General features: G+C 33.2%; 1 pseudogene across 1 annotated transcript; it reads left to right on the top strand.

The window, feature by feature from the left end:
• Positions 1–563: 563 nt before the first annotated feature.
• LOC112628069 lies at positions 564–2,100 on the top strand (annotated as a pseudogene). The gene has a single exon (XR_003120282.1). The product of XR_003120282.1 is annotated as a phosphoserine aminotransferase pseudogene (transcript).
• Positions 2,101–17,047: the final 14,947 nt, after the last annotated feature.

Genomic DNA, 17,047 nt, shown 5'->3' with positions numbered 1-17,047 from the left:
TAGAAAATGGATGCAATTATTATTATATCCCCATTACTAAGTAATAATTATTGACACATGTTACTTTACGTTATCCAGCAATTTCTTTTCCAGTGAGAGAATTGAGGAACTGAAAACTATCGCTTTGCCACATTACTCAGAATCACAAAACTGGCTTTAAAATGGTGTTAAAACTACACTCCAAGTTTCCTGACTCCTAAGCTTGTGTTTAGACCATTTCTTTACTAGGGTGCCTAATAGATGGACAATTGAAAAGGATCATTAATTTTTTTTTTTTTCAGGACAATAGGGTGTCATTTAAATACCCAGAAAGAAACAACTTGCCCACTGTTATACTGATTCCCTGAAAGACTTCAAAAGATGAAGAGTTTACAGCCAGAGTATTCAATAGGCCTTGGGTCAGTGTAGAATCAGAGTTACCTTTATGTTTTAAAATAAATTTAACTTTAATTAAATTTATATATTTGTTTCTTTGTTGTCTGCTTAGAAGACCAGGCAAATCATTGTAAGTTTGTGTTCTCCACTCACTTAACCACTTATCTATAAGAATTACCTAGCCGGGAATGCTAGCCCTTCACGCGATTGGTCTTCCTTGGTTGAGTCGCCGCCCTCGCTGCCACACCGTGGACGCCCCGAGGCAGGTGGTCAACTTCGGGTCTGGTCCCACCAAGCTGCCTCACTCAGTATTGTTAGGGATAAAAAAGGAATTATTGGACTACAAAGGAGTTGGCATTAGTGTTCTTGAAATGAATCACAGGTCATCAGATTTTGCCAAGATTATTAACAATACAGAGAATCTTGTGCGGGAATTGCTAGCCGTTCCAGACGACTGTAAGGTGATTTTTGTACAAGGAGGTGGGTCCGGCCAGTTCGGTGCTGTCCCCTTAAAACTGATTGGCTTGAAAGCAGGAAGGTGTGCTGACTATGTGGTGACAGGAGCTTGGTCACCTAAGGGCTGCAGAAGAAGCCAAGAAGTTTGAGACTATAAATATCGTTCACCCTAAACTTGGGAGTTACACAAAAATTCCAGATCCATGCACCTGGAACCTCAATCCGGATGCTTCTTACGTGTATTACTGAGCAAATGAGACAGTGCATGGTGCGGAGTTTAACTTTATACCCTATGTCAAGGGAGCAGTACTGGTTTGTGACATGTCCTCAAACTTCCTGTCTGAGCCAGTGGATGTTTCCAAGATTGGTGTGATTTTTGCAGGTGCTCAGAAGAATGTTGGTTCAGCTGGGGTCACCGTGGTGAATGTCTGCGATGACCTGCTGGGGTTTGCCCTCTGAGAGTGTCCCCCAGTCTTGGAATACGAGGTGCAGGCTGGAAACAGCTCCTTGTACAACACGCCTCCATGTTTCAGCATCTACGTCATGGTCTTGGTCCTAGAGAGGATTAAAAACAATGGAGGTGCTGCAGCCATGGAGAAGCTTAGCTCCATCAAATCTCAAATGATTTATGAGATTACTGATAATTCTCAAGGATTCTACGTATGTCCAGTGGAGCCCCAAAGTAGAAGCAAGATGAATATTCCATCCCTCACTGGCAATACCAAAGGAGATGATGCTTTAGAAAAAACATTTCTTGATAAAGCTCTTGAACTCAATATGTTGTCCTTGAAAGGGCATAGGTCTGTGGGACGCATCCGGGCCTCTCTGTATAATGCTGTCACGATTGAAGATGTTCAGAAGCTGGCCGCCTTCATGAAAAATTTTTTGGAGATGCATCAGCTATGAACACATCCTAACCAGGATATACTCTGTTCTTGAACATACAAAGTTTAAAGCAACCTGGGGATGGCTACAAAAAGTTAACAAAGTATTTTTCTCAAATGAATATGTTTATTGTAGATTCTTCTTTTTTGAAAGAACAACAGCAAAAGATCTACAGCTCTGTAAAGCTGGTGGGACCTGATGTTCACCTTAATTCTGACTTGAACTGGAAACATTTTTAAAAATCTTCTCGTTGCTTTTCTAACAAATTCTCGCTTATTTTGCCTTTGTTACTACTTTTTCTAGTTAGATTCCAAATTTGCTTGTAGACTTAATAATGCAAGTTTCAATTAATTATTTCTGGAGTCATGGGAACACACAGCGTGGAGGGTAGGTGGGGCCCTCTAGGTGCTGAATCTAAACATCTGTGGGGTCTCCTGGGTTCAGCGGCTGTTGATTCAAGGTCACCATTGACCATTGGAGGAGTAGTTTAAGAATACGGGGCAAAGGGCAAACTGTAGATCAATCATTATACTGTTATTACAAGAGAAGTGACATACTTTATGTATGTTTATATTAGCAAGGTCTGTTTTTAATACCATACACTTTATATTTCTATATATTTATATTTCTAATAATACAGTTAACACTGATACATGTAGAACTTTTAGAATTTATTAAATCCTTGACCTTCTGCATTATAACATTCCTTTAGCAACAGTTGCACCCTGTCCCCAGTCTTCCTCTTTCTCTTTTTAAGCTCCTTTATGACAAAGATGTAGAAGTTCTTGATTAATTTTTACCGTTCTTTCCATAGGTAGAAGAGAAAGTTGATTGGTTGGTTGTTTTTCAATTATGCCATTAAACTAAACATTTCTGTTAAATTACCTTATCCTTTGTTCTCTTTACTGTTTTCTTTGTAATGTTTGATGATGAGAGTGATACTTTGCTGAAAAGTCTTTCCCCTATTGTTTATCTATTGTCAGTATTTTATGGTGAATATGTGGAGAACATAAAAGTCCTAAAACATCTTAAAAAATTACCTAGGATGGAATAAGATGGAAATGATAGCAATGAAAAATAAAGTTGCAGTTACAGTTTTGAGTTTTTCTACTTTAAATTGCATTATGTATCTACTAATGAAGACTAAGAAGTTTATTTCAATATTAAAACCGTCCCCATAAATAATGAAATAGGAACGCCTGATAGTATAGCTAATAGTATGTAAGGATATTTTTATATATTTACTTTTAAAAATCAAAATGTGTATCTTAACTCAGTTTTGGTATCAAATGGCTCATTGCTGTCATTTAGATTCTTCAAGGTAAATTTTACTTGGTGCTGATAGAAATTTTACTCATGATTTGCTGATAGTAGAAAAAAAAAGCTGATTTTTTTTTCTTGCATGTAACAAAAGCAAAAAAATACAATAAAATGTCTTTGCATTTGTTAAAAGGCTGAGAAGAATTTGGAATGGTAGTATTACTAAGAATACAGTCTATAATTATCACTTGCTAGCTCCAAAATACAAATTTTTCTAGAGTTTTATTTGCAAATTATATTTCTCTGGATTCAGGAAATATGCAAGAGAATAGAAAAGAAGAAAGAGGGAGAGAAAAGAGGGAGGGAGAGAGAGTGAGAGAAAAAGAAAGAGGGAGTGAGGAGGAGGGGGAGACAATAGGGTGGAGGTAGAGGAGATGGTAACCAGGGAAAGCACAATGTCTCCTAATGCTACATTCTTCTCTGGTTAAAAGATAAGAAAGAATAAAGAAAGAATTATTATGTAGTCTTAAATAATTATTTCCAATGTGTTTTGCATATAACACATAACATGTAACTACTGTTAATTGAAGGTTCCTATCCCTTCCTCTTCCCCTCCCTCTCTCATATCACTTTCTCTTTCTCTTGATTTCTCTTTCTGTTCTTTGAATATTTCCATTTCCTTTCTTTCTAATCAAATGCAGTCTATTCACCTGAATTACAATGTCATGCTGACTTAAGTCTTTTTGCTTCTTTATCTTTCTTTATCTTTTTCTATCTTTTCACTTTATCTACAGTGAAAAAAAAAAATCACTGTACCATAGAAAATCCAAATTAAAGTAAGAAATTCATGAGGCATAAGTGATTCTGATTCTTTTCACCAATATGTAGTGGGCTCTTTTTAAGCTATGGAGGATCTTTTGAAGGACAGTGGAATATTTCTCTTGCAGACAGATCGATAGTAGAACTGAAATAGTAATGAGAACAGTTTACGTCAGAACATGTACAATTAAATTTGGTTAAAAATGTGTAGGTTACATGGGAAATCTTTCCTTCTTGTTAAAAGGTATATAGTATTTTAAGAACATGAAGTTTCTTATTACAGCATTTCATGTTTGAGAGAAGATTAAAGAATATTGATATATCCAACTTTGAGAATCTAACTTTCATTTTCTTTTGAAATTCTTCAGTATTATAACACTCTTATGTTTATTATTTCCCTATGAAACATTTCTGAAACATCTGCTGAGTTTTAAATATTAAGAGATATTAATATTACAAGAAATGTATGGTATATTCTTGAGGTAACATTAAGAGCTGCTTCTTATTACTAAATGTTTATAACTGTTATTATTTGTAGATATTCATTCAAATATACAAAAAGTATGTCCCTATGAATAAAATGAATACTTTCTATGTATTTGAAAATTACATTTTAAATTATTCTTATGTAGCACATTTACCAAATGTATTTCACTTATTATATGCAGAGGATACTTGAAAGTCATTTGGTGTTGTTTTTATTCAAACATGATAAGTACAGAAAATAAATGCCATTCAAACTGTTTGATCTTCCATTTTAACTTCGAGAAGAAATTGAAGTTGCTTAAAAATTTTTTTCTTGACATATTGCAGCTAAAGTTCTTCAACTTATGCCTTTAGTTTGCAAACATTGAGGGAAATTGCCCAGAAATATTCAGCTAGCTGAATAAATTAAGACCTAATGTGCTTGAAGAAAGGTGTTTTGAGAGTATCCTTTTGGGGTGATGTTCTCACCAATTTACATGCAAGAGTGAATTTGTATCATTTAAACTAATTTTCAAAATGTTTGACAAAGACCAGCATTATCTTCTGCTCAGTAACCTCCTCTAAAAGTAGTCACATTGTTCATGGAAATCAAACTGCTGAGTTTTCTTTTGCTCCTTTTAAGGGCTTTTGATCCTTATATGGATATAAGAACCTGTTTTGCATATACCATTAGACAAAAATCATGAATATTAAGCCATTATTTTTACATTAGCAAGTTTTCCCAAGGTGGGTTTTTAACATTTTAAAGACATTTCGTTTTGTGTGTTACTCTCTTTTTGTCTAATCACCTCCAAAATTATGAACACTACAAGAATAATACATACTGAATAACAAAACAGCTTGAAATATTTATAACTAAGAAAGCAACTGTTAAATGTTCATAAACAAAGTTGTTTGGAGACTCCTTTATTAATTTTTAATTTATCTTCAGTCAATTTCTCATTACTTCCAAATTCCTGTAGGGGATTCTGTTAATTAGTCATATGTAAAATATTCATTAAAACCAGCTTTCTATTTTCTTCTTTTATTGCAAATTTACATTTCTAATCTTATAACCAAAATAAATGCCATTAGGTAGAGGAACCACATTAATTTTGATCAGCCACCTAAAATAGAAGCCCATACAGCAAAAAATATGGTAATATAAAATAGGCTAATATTGAGGTACTATATTGGTTGATCACCCTTTTGCAATAGCAGATGGGTATCTAGTTCATGTTTGAAAAAATATCAACACTACATAAAATCGAGTATATTTGATTTCTAGTAAAGTAATCTAAGATGAAGTAATAATGATTTTGTATCTGTATACTTTTACACATTAAACAGAAACAACATATAGTTTAGTTAGGGATTCAAATTTAATCAACAGCGACAATGTTGACATTAAATTTAAATCATTGGGTAGCAAAAGTTTTACTGAGTTTCTTCAGTTGTTATTTGTTTTAAAATATTTTACTTGTCTTTCCTTACTATGCCTTATGTACTTTTGATTCTGTGCTGCAGATAGCAAAGTAGTATAGGAAACAGAACATCAATGTGAGCTTAGTATTACTAATACAACTGTTGACTTTTCTCCTAACATAGCATATCTTAGTAAAACAGTCATACAAACATCTCTAAAAGAAATATATGTCAGCAATGTGAGAAAAGTTTGCAATGCCAGGCATAGTATTTTCAGAGTGAAATTCTTGGTTTCTTTGAAAACTCTGAAGACTTCTAAGGATTTGGATACATCTTAGAAATATAAGAGTTTGGGTACACCTTAGAAGTCTAAGAGTTTGGATAGACCTTAGAATTATCCTAACATAACTCATCTCTTCTTAAAGTCTATGTCCAAATCTTAAGTCTTCAGTCATTAATCAAAATATGTAAAATATAACTACTGGATTAGAAAGTTTACTAAAATGAAATAATATTATTTACTGGAAAAAGTGGGAAAAAACATATTTTATAGGAAGGAAAATGTAATTACACTCAAACAAATAGAGCATATTTTGTTTGCTCTTATGCAGAGTGGAAAATTTATTGCCAAATCAAAGTCCTCATGAGTGACCACACATTTACAGCATAGAAATATTTAGTAACATTAAGCGCAGTTCTCAAGGTTCTAGCTCTGTCTTCTGAGATTAAGTCAAAAAGTAGGCAAAGATTTAGGTAGCACATACTGCTTCAGTAACAAAACCAACTGAACTGATTGTTTAGAGTTATACATATCAACATTAAAAATATATTTGTTTAATAAACAGAAAACCTAACAGAAGACTGAATTTGAGGAAGACAAAACGGCAATATTGAACCAGATCTCTAAGTAATAGATGGAAATATATTCCAAGAAATAGTTAATTATAGTACCCAATGGCCAATCATTACAGTCCACGTGCCAGGTTAATTTTACCTATCAGTCAACACTCTTTTAAAATAGTTATTCTCCTAAAATCCCACCTAACCTGATTATTATCTAGCCTGCACTGATTTCTACACTTGAACCCAAAAATATTGTCATTCCACAGTAATATACACATCTAAACTAATCTAACTAATCTACCAGTCTAACATTGTAATAATTTTTTAAAGGTTGACTTAACATGCCTTGCTGGCAAAGAATTTATACTTGCCCTCTATACATTAGCATGACTGCACAGTTGCATGATTTTTTAGTCTTGAAGCAGCCCAATCATCAAGTATTCCCTAACTCTTATAAAGCCCTTTACCATATCTTAGAGTCTCTTCTTTATTTGAGTCTATAATTTCCCTTGATCATGTACTGTGTTTCTAGCTTGAAAATCATCCTCACGTCTTAGATGGTGGAGTGAGCAGTACTAAAAGAAGAAGATGGAATTCAATCATCTCTTTTACCGGTGAGGACTTTGAGGTCAAGCACAAGTATACTCAGTGAACAGAGGGTCAGCTGGACCTGGAGCCTTTTCACATGCCCATTCTCCATTTAAAAAAAAAATTGAAAGTGAAAAAAGAGGTTGGATAGTGTGTGTGAGTGAGTGTTCTATGAGAAGAAAAATAAAAACACCTGGGTGTTTAAGTTCTACCTCAACCCCTACCCTGAGGCAAATGTTTAAAGTTTCCTCATCTGAACAAGGCAAAATAATTTCCTGCTTTGTTTCCACAGTGCTGTGAGGCCCCAGTAATACATACATAAGCATACTCTAGTATATAAGGATAAGTCATAATAATATAGTAAATTACACCATCTGCCCTTTGTTCTATGAGTTTTTCAAAATACTCTCAACATAGTCCATCATGTTGCTGAACTCAGTTACTGAAACTCCTCACATAGTTATCTTTCTAAACTTTATTTCAGACAAAATATAATGAGTTTTTCTATAACCACTAATGTTTTGTCCCTAATATGTCTTTGTTTTATGCTCAGTATTTAAAAAGAGTTTTTTAAAAACATGTGTTTGCGCACACACATGCACATGTGTGTTTTACAGGAATACTTTGACCAGTTTAGTTTCCTGTAGAAGTGGGATGGTAGCTTTCCCAGAGAATCAATAACGACACTGTCTCAGAAATGTAAGAATTATTTTTTTTTCTGAAAGTATCCTCAGCTGTATCTGAAAGACGCTTTCAAATTCAATCTGTGGTTCCTTTTTGGGTACATCTCCCCACAACTAGAGTTTCCCATTTAAAATATTGCCATATGCAGCAGGCTCTTGCTCCTAAAAAGACTGTATTCCATCTTTACCAAAATATATTCTTCATTTATTTTGAAACAAAGAAACTGTGAGCAAAAGCAGTGTCTGTTAATAAAGAACACTTACATTTTACACTATTCTAAAAATGTTTTCTGTCCCATCTTTCAATAGTTGATAGGAAGCTGAGTATTTTGAAAACAAAATAAAACAAAACAAAATGGCATAATGCAACTTGGGGAAATCATAAAATATATTTTGTTTTACTGTTTGCACTATGACAATCAAAGCAAATTACAGTTATTATTACGAATATATCTGGTTTTTCCAATAGATTTATATGAAATAGTTACTCATAAAGTTATATCTCAACAGTTTCAAAAGTATCTGCTATCTCAAATATTTTTAAGGAAATGATTAGTGATCAAATGCATGTAAAATTATTAAAAGGGCAGTTTTTATTAAGAATATAATTTGTTTTTGTTTTTATATTTGTAAAGAATCAACTAAGCAATTATATACACTACACTAAAACATACTCACAGTAGAGCAACACAATTAAATATTGTATCATATCATTTGGTTACACGGCTAGGGTTTTATCATAGCAAATGATCTTTTCTTCACTATACAACAAAAAAGAAAATGTTATTATCCACCGCCACTTTAAACACTAGTAACAACTTATGCACAAAACTTCACGGGTGTAAAAAGTAGTGTAAAACATTTAGAGATATTTTTATTTACATTCAAAAATCTTCGTAAGTTAGGATTCAGGTTGAAAAGGGTGGGATTTACAACGGAATTAAAGATTAAGAATTCATCATTGCAAAATAACACTTCTTTTGACAGCATAACTCAATTGCTACTCAAAAATAAATCATTTATGTTTCAAATGCTGTGAATATTTTTTTAGTGTCATACCTGTCATTTGTTTGATTTATTTCCCCAAGGATAGAGAAGAACAACTGTATATCTCTTATCACGGAGCCAAAATTATTTCTGGTAGCAAAAAAATCACAATGGCATGTACCTTAAAATGAGCAGCAGAATTCTTTTGTGTGATAATAAATCACAAAAACAGCCAACAGAATTCTCCTGACACCACTCAATTTGCTCTGAAGCCATTACTTTATAAAATATCATTCAAATGCAACATTAGAAAAATCTATCCAGGCTATTTAACAGGATGATATTTTTATCACATTTAATAAAAACAAAAGGAGTCAAATTCCCCAGCTATTTCCAAAATTTAACTCACAGTGGGATCTCAAATAATATTTTTGTGCCTATATTGTCATACCTGTACCAATATTTTCCCTAGGATCCACTCATAAGGATGCCTTAAGGGTCTAACATGAATGCTGGAACTGATCATAGGTAGAAATTGAGAAAATATTCTAGGAAGTTAAGACAGACACTGAATTAATTGAGTTAGACATCTAAATTAAAGCACTACCAATTTGGGGTAGAAATGAGTCTTATTTTAATTAGATTACAATGTACCTGTAAATTAATATGCCAATATTTTAAAACAACATGTGAAATTAACTTACCTCTGAACTAACACAGCTTCAATTTTATCATGTGGTTGGGGATCAGTAGATTTTATATATATATATATATATATATATATATATATATATATATATATCACATTCAGCAGAAAAAATGTTTATATATATACACATACATATCTGTATACATATATGTATATAAAATATACATATAAACATTTATATATACACATATATGTATGCATGTATACATATATATGTTTGTGTCTGTGTGTGTGTGTGTGTGTGTGTGTGTGTGTGTGTGTGTGTGTATAAACATTTTGCCTGCTGAATGACTTTGGGCAAAGCATTAACACTCTGTAAAAAGCAATGATAATTTCTTATCTTGTACTATTGTTGCCAAGATTGACCAAAGATTTATGTGAAAGTTGCACTGTCACACAAAGCTTTATACTAATATAATGGATTACTGTGCTAATGTTAGTGATTAATGTTTTGGGCCAATTTAACCAGATTACATTTTCATCCAACTTTAATGCAGTCTTTGGTAGTTAATCCACCCTGCATAAACCAAGTAAAATATATAGATTTATCAGATAATTTAATATTTTTTATACATAATAGATGTACATATTTTTGGAGTACATGTGATAATTAGATATATTCATGTAATATATAAAGATCAAATCAGGGTAATTGGGATATTCATCACCTTAAATATTTAATTTTCTCTTTATGCTAAGAACATTCAAATTGATAAATCTGAATCTTAATGAAAATCTGTTGGCAAAAATAAAGTAATGAATTGGCACACAAATCAATGAATGCATCATGGTAAGTGGAGTGTATGCTGAAGTAGGTAATGCATTTGGGGTTCTAATCACTTTATACATCCTCCATTTGGTTTCTGTTGGTCTGTGAAATATATGGATTGGATTATAGATCCACCAATTTTCTATTTAGCAATAAATTTTCTTATTTATTTACAAAATAAAAAAATCAATGTTGTTTTATAGATCACAAATAACATAACAATACTGACAGTAAATTGTACTTTTATGAGTCAAACATTATTTCATAGCCATTAGCTCCAATGGTCTTCAACATATCCACCTCCCCCTAAAAAGCTGTGATGTGAGAATGGTAGAACAGACATTACTACCCCATTTTACAGAAAAAGTCACTAATGCCAATTAAGGTTATAAGTGTCAACAATAAAACCATAAGATGTTCAATTGATACTGGAGTCCAGATTATTTTTTAATTTCAAGAGAAAAAAAGAATTTCAGAATTCCTTATGATAGAGGAGTGCTGGAAATGGAAGAGCATGGTCCCTTTAAATGATACAGAAGGAGGGAAGTGCTGGGTGTAGGAGGGCGTGGTCCCTGGCTAGGACTCCACTCCCATGGACCTAGGTGAGGACAGGCACTGCTGTCATTTTCCCCAAATGTTCTGTTTCCCAAGACCACCCTGACCCACTACATCCCCATCCTGGGCCTATAAAATCCCGAGACCCTAGCAAGGCAGAGACAGAGGCAACTGGCAGAGACAGAGGAGCTGTTTGGCAGAAGACACAGGTGGCTGGACTCCAGAGGATGTCAATGGGAGCACGCTGGCAGAAGAGCACACTAACAGAGGAGGGCACACTGGCAGGCCATCGAAGGGCGAGATGAGGCAGAGTTTGACCAGGGCAGTCGGAGGAAAGCTGGGGCTGCCAAATGGCCCAACTCTGAGGGAAAACCATCTCCCTTCTGGCTCCTCTATCATCGGAGAGCTACTCCTACTCAATAAAACTTTGCACTCATTCTCCAAGCCCACATGTGATCTGATTCTTCCGGTACACCAAGGCAAGAACCCAGGATACAGAAAGCCCTCTGTCCTTGTGACAAGATAGAGGATCTAATTGAACTGGTTAACACAAGCTGTCTATAGATAGCAAACTAAGAGAGCACCCCATAACACACGCTCACTGGGAGTTCAAAGAGCTGTAAACATTCACTCCTAGACACTGCCATGGGGTTGCAGCCCCACAGCCTGACCATTTGTATACTCCTGTAGAAAGGTCTGAGCAGCAAAGCGCTGAAGAAGTGAGCCACACCCCCTGCCTCAAACCCTGTAGGGGACAAGCAAACTTTTCCCGTTTCACTTAAAATATCTTTCTGATAAATGAAAAAAGTCACTGATCATAGAGCATGTTTATTTCTATTAAAAATAAAATTTTCCATGAGTTAAAAGATAGATTAAAATATTTCACTTATTAATATATAAAAGCAAGAAAATTAAACATATGTAGTTTTCATTAAATATTTTTAACAAATGGTGTTAAAATAATTATTCACTGAAGTTTTTAGATATTTGGCACTTCTCCTTAGCAAGTTCAAATAGCACATCAGAACTAAAAATATATATATATAATTATTACATGACATTTAAAAGTATTAGTGGTTTTTTCTCTGGATTTAAACATGAATAAATAAATCATATTATGTCTGCAAAACCTCTAGAGTTGGCAAGAATCAAGTTTAGTCACATTCATATTTTATTTTAAAGCCATGAATTCACTTAATAAAAATGTACTCATACAATTAACAGCAATTGCTTTGAGATATAATAATGTTTCTCTGATTCAAAATAAACATTCATGAGCTATGTTAAGATATGTAAATCAACATTTTAGGAAAATGATCTGTAGCTATGTTTCTGAATGTTCATGTCATATGTTACCAGCTTTGATACAGTTCATGAAATTTGAAATACAGCGATATAGACTGCACCATTTATATGTCAAAGACATTTTAATGCTACCTCTTGAAACTGTTCTACTACTGATTTCGTGGTGAAAAATAATACATTTACATAAACTACAGGTAGCTGAAAGACGACCACAAATTAAGACACAATAAAAGTTATGTACCTCTTTTAATAAATTCAATATAGGAAATTCATAACAAGTTGTAAATTTTCCTTTTGTCATTGGGTGACATCAAATAATGTATAACTGTCACAAGACTATTAGCATACAGACTGAGGAAAGAGTTGATAACAAATGCTAACAAATAAATAAACTTTCTAGTGCAACTTTAAACTTATTCTGGACTCTATTCCTTATTTTAGGAAACTAAATTCAGAACCGATTGAACATATGTACTGCATTTTAACACCTATGTTTGACAATATTTGTGAAAATAAAATGTCAGAATAATAGTTTTTGAGGGCACTGGAACTTTTAAAACCAAGAAGTGAACTGAAAAGGAGAAAGGGAGGGAGAGAAGGAGGAAGAAAGAAAAAGAAAGGGAAATGGGGATGGGAGGGGTGCAAAGCAGAGAGCAAGGAAAAAAATTCCTGATGCCTTAATCGACAAACTGGCCTCCCTTTGCCTTGTGCTCAATCACATGGAGCAGTTTGTCAGTTGGCAGGATGAAGAAGTAATTCACAGATTCTGCACATTCCAGTCATAATCACAGGAATGAATTTTGGACTTCCTAAGATGTCACTGAGAAGATGTAACTTGGCATAACCCATGTGGAAATTCATTTCATCTGTTTTCATTTTATTATATCTATCATGTAGTTTTGATGACTCAATGGGAAAGAAAAAATGAAATTCTACCATACGAATTTCTGTTAAATATCATTTTAGCTATCAGTTGTCACACCTGCTATTTGATGCATTTCAGTCAATTGACACAATTGTATATTTTTGTAACCTGTATCATTTGCTGAAGCCTTATTTATTTTACAGTAAATCCAATTTATTTTATTCAAATGTCTTAACAGATACCAAATATTTGTTTCTCATATATTTAAATATTCTTCAGTATAAATCTGTAAGGTATTGAATAATATGCCTGTTTTTAAGCTAAAAGGAGTCACTATTTTTCATAATGTCATGACAGCTCTGAAGGCTCTCTTTAGAAACATCCAGGTCAGCACATGCACTTAGATTTACACACGATTTCAGAACGGTTTTCTCATTTTTATTTTTATTATACACAAATTACAGTTGTATATAATTATCAAAGTGGTGTTCCACTTTTTTAATACAACATGGAAAGAGTAAATTAAGCTAATTAGCATATTCATCGCTTCAAATATTTAACATTTGTTGACGAACACATTAGAAATTTACTCTCAGCATCATTGAAACATACAGGACTCAATTATCAACTATATTCACCAGGCTGTGCAATTCATCTAAAAAAAAAATAAAACGTATCTCTCCTAACTCAGGCTTTGTACCCTTTGACTATAATCCTTCCATTCCCCCACCTCCCAGTTGCTGGTAACCACTATCCTACTTTTTGTTTCTGTGAGTTCTATTGTTTTACGTTCTACATGTAAGTGAAAATATGTGGTATTTGTCTTTCTGTATTTGGCTTATTTCACTTAGCATAATGTTTGCCCATTCCCTCCATATGAATTTCAGGACGTTTTGAGGCTTCTTTTTATCTCTTCACAAGCTCCTCTCAAGTTCTGAAGCTCTATCCATTTTCTATAGTTAGTTCTGTATCAGTTACCTACAGAATTATATTATTAGACTTATATATCTATTTCATTTTTATAAATATACATATATTATATTTATGTATAATCCCATATAGGATTAATCTCTCTTAAATACAACACAAAGATAAACAAAAGCAGATTTTAAAAGATGAAATAAAGATACAATGAACAATATTTTATTGATTCCTTATTGAGATGACTTTAGAGCATCATTATCTTTATTCTTGAGTGAGATTAATAAATAATGATAGTGTATTATGTAAAAATCTTGTTTCAAAAAGGGATATTGAAAGTTTAGGTTTTTGGCTAAATTTTTGTTAAATCTGATGAGTCACTGTCTTTACCTCTAAATGACTCATGCTGGAAATAGCAGAAGTGTCAGCATCCCACTTTCAAAACGAGCTGTCTACACACACACATTCATACATATATATGTGTGTATACATATATATGTACATATGTGTGTATATATATGCACACACACACAATACTAGGTTATTAATGTGTACTTTTATAAAGATGGTTTTTCAATCAAACTTCTGACAATTTCTACCTAAACAGGAATTTCTCATTTAGATGGCGAAAACAAAAAATACCTCTATGTGTAAATTTCCATTCACATATATTTTAATTTCTTTATGATTGGCCTTAAGTAATTAAAAAAATATTTTTCTCTTAATTTAGTTAAATATTTCCTAGGTTAAGTAGTTTAAATGTACAGTTTATTGGAAACAATTAAGATGGCCAGGCACAGTGACTCACATCCCTAATCCAAGTGCTATGGGAGGCCAAAGTGAGAGGGTTGCTTAGAGTTTAAGACTACCCTAGGCAACAAAGCAAGACCCCGTCTCTACAAAAAATAAAATCACAAAATTATCTGGGCATGGTGGCATGTACTTGTAGTTCTAGCTACTTGGGCATCTGAGATGGGATGATCCCTTGAGCCCATGAGTTTGAGGCTGCAGTGAGCTATGACCACACCACTGCACTCCAGCCTTGGTGACAGAGCAAGACTGTACAAACAAATCCATATAATTAAGATGATTTCCTGGACTTCTGTTTCTACACTTGCATTATATTTTATTCAGATCTCTCTCTTTGGCTGCATCATTTGATCAAAGAAAAGAAAGAATAAAAGATAATGCAATCTCCTAACAGAGATACTCTCTTTTGGATTTTTCCTGCCAAATATATTTTAATATTATGGTAAAGTTTTATTTAGTAAAAAATATTTCATGTCATTCATTACTCAACATTCACTTATTAAAATATATTTGAATACGTAATATTTATGAGCACTATTCTGGATAATGTAGATGTCTTTTTAAAGAGTTGATATCTGCTTCCTTCCTTTTATAATAACTCTCAGTCTTAAATTAACTGAACTGACAGGGTTACACCCAAATTTCCTCTGGCAGCTTTTTCTTTTAAATCTACTGCAAATACAATTTCTCCAAGTCAATAGAAAATAGATAATCCTTATCAACCACAAATAATTACTTAACTGTGTATGAATGGGCACATAAGGGTCAGTCCCCACCCTCAAAGCCCGAGTTTAGAATAAATCCTGGAAATAGTGCTCAGTTTATCAGGGAATATGAAAGTTGACATTTCTATAGTTAACATGCTTTGTCTCTGGTACTGATAGAAAAAAAGAAAAGACTGATCTAATCACTCCACTGTTCCAAATTATATCATAAATAGTGACTGAAAATGAAAACATACTTCATAGACCTACTCTGTAAGGTTTCTATTTTGTGCTATGACAAAGTATTTAGGGAGTGCAAATGATAGATGTGAAGTACATTAGCGAAATGAATAGTTACTTCTTCCCACCAGAGGAAGCACTTTTTTTTTTTATCACAATGATTTATCATGAAAGACGTGGTGATTTAAGAGGAAACATTGAAACTAAAGTCGTATTGCAAAGGAAGTTAGCAAATTGAAATTATGACTAAAACGCTAGTAAACAGAAGCTTCTGTAAATGCTTTGGAAGAGCATTTTCGTGACTGATTTTAATATGTTGAAATTAAACTGTATTACTTAAAAGGTGAAGAAGTGAAAAAATGTACAAGTCTCAGAGTACCTCAGGTCAAAGGGAAGAAGGAAGCTTAACCCTGACTTAGAAATTACTTGCATATTTCACTCACTGACTTTAGAGTATCATTACCTGTATTCTTGAATGAGATTTGCAATGAATGTAAGTATATTATGTAAAACCTTGTTTCAAAGAGAGTTTGAAAATTCTTTTTTTGGTTAAATTTTTGTTAAATCTGATTAAACTGTCACTATTTTTACCTTATAAGGTTATCAATACTTGAAATAGTAGAACTATCAGCATTCCACTTTCAAAACCAGCAGTGTCTCTCTCTCTCTCTCTCTCCTCCCCCCTCACCGCCCCCCCCCCCAACACACGCACATACACACACACACCCAGTGAGTTATGTATTTCATGAAGATGGCTTATCAACCAAACTTCTGACTGGGTAGAATCTTGCCTAAACAGGAGTTTCTCAGTTGGTTGCTGAAAATAAAGTACCCATACATGTATATTTTTATGTGCATATATTTTAATTTATTTAGGTATAGTTAGCCCTAAATGTTTTAACTTTTGCTCTCTTAATTTAAGTAAATTAAGAATTATTTAACTTTTTTTGGATCCTTTGACCAATATTTTGGCAAATACTGACTTTCCACTGCCTAAGTGTCTGGTAAATATTTCTTTTCTTCCCATTCAAACATCTTAGAAATAAATACAAGTCTAAGTTCAGAATCTAAAAGCTTAAAAAGCAGATAAATTTCATTAGTTCTATTTTATTTTATTTTATTTGCTTTTCAATAGCTATTAGTGTTTAGAAAGTGTTATTTCAAGCCCATATGTGTTCCAGAAGACCTCTAAAGACAGATGTGTATAATAAATTATCATAAATGCCAAAATTACAAAAAGGAAACCTGATTTTGACTCAAGAGAATTGGGTGTGGAGGCAGGGAACCAAAGGCTGTTCCACACCAACTTCATAGAACTGAATGGAAAGGAAAATCCTCACTTTTCACACCTAAGTAACAAAAGAATCAGAGACTACTCCGTTT

Source organism: Theropithecus gelada, chromosome 1 (genome assembly GCF_003255815.1).
Source record: "Theropithecus gelada isolate Dixy chromosome 1, Tgel_1.0, whole genome shotgun sequence".
Classification (NCBI taxonomy): domain Eukaryota; kingdom Metazoa; phylum Chordata; class Mammalia; order Primates; family Cercopithecidae; genus Theropithecus; species Theropithecus gelada.
This window is presented reverse-complemented; position numbering and strand designations above follow the sequence as displayed.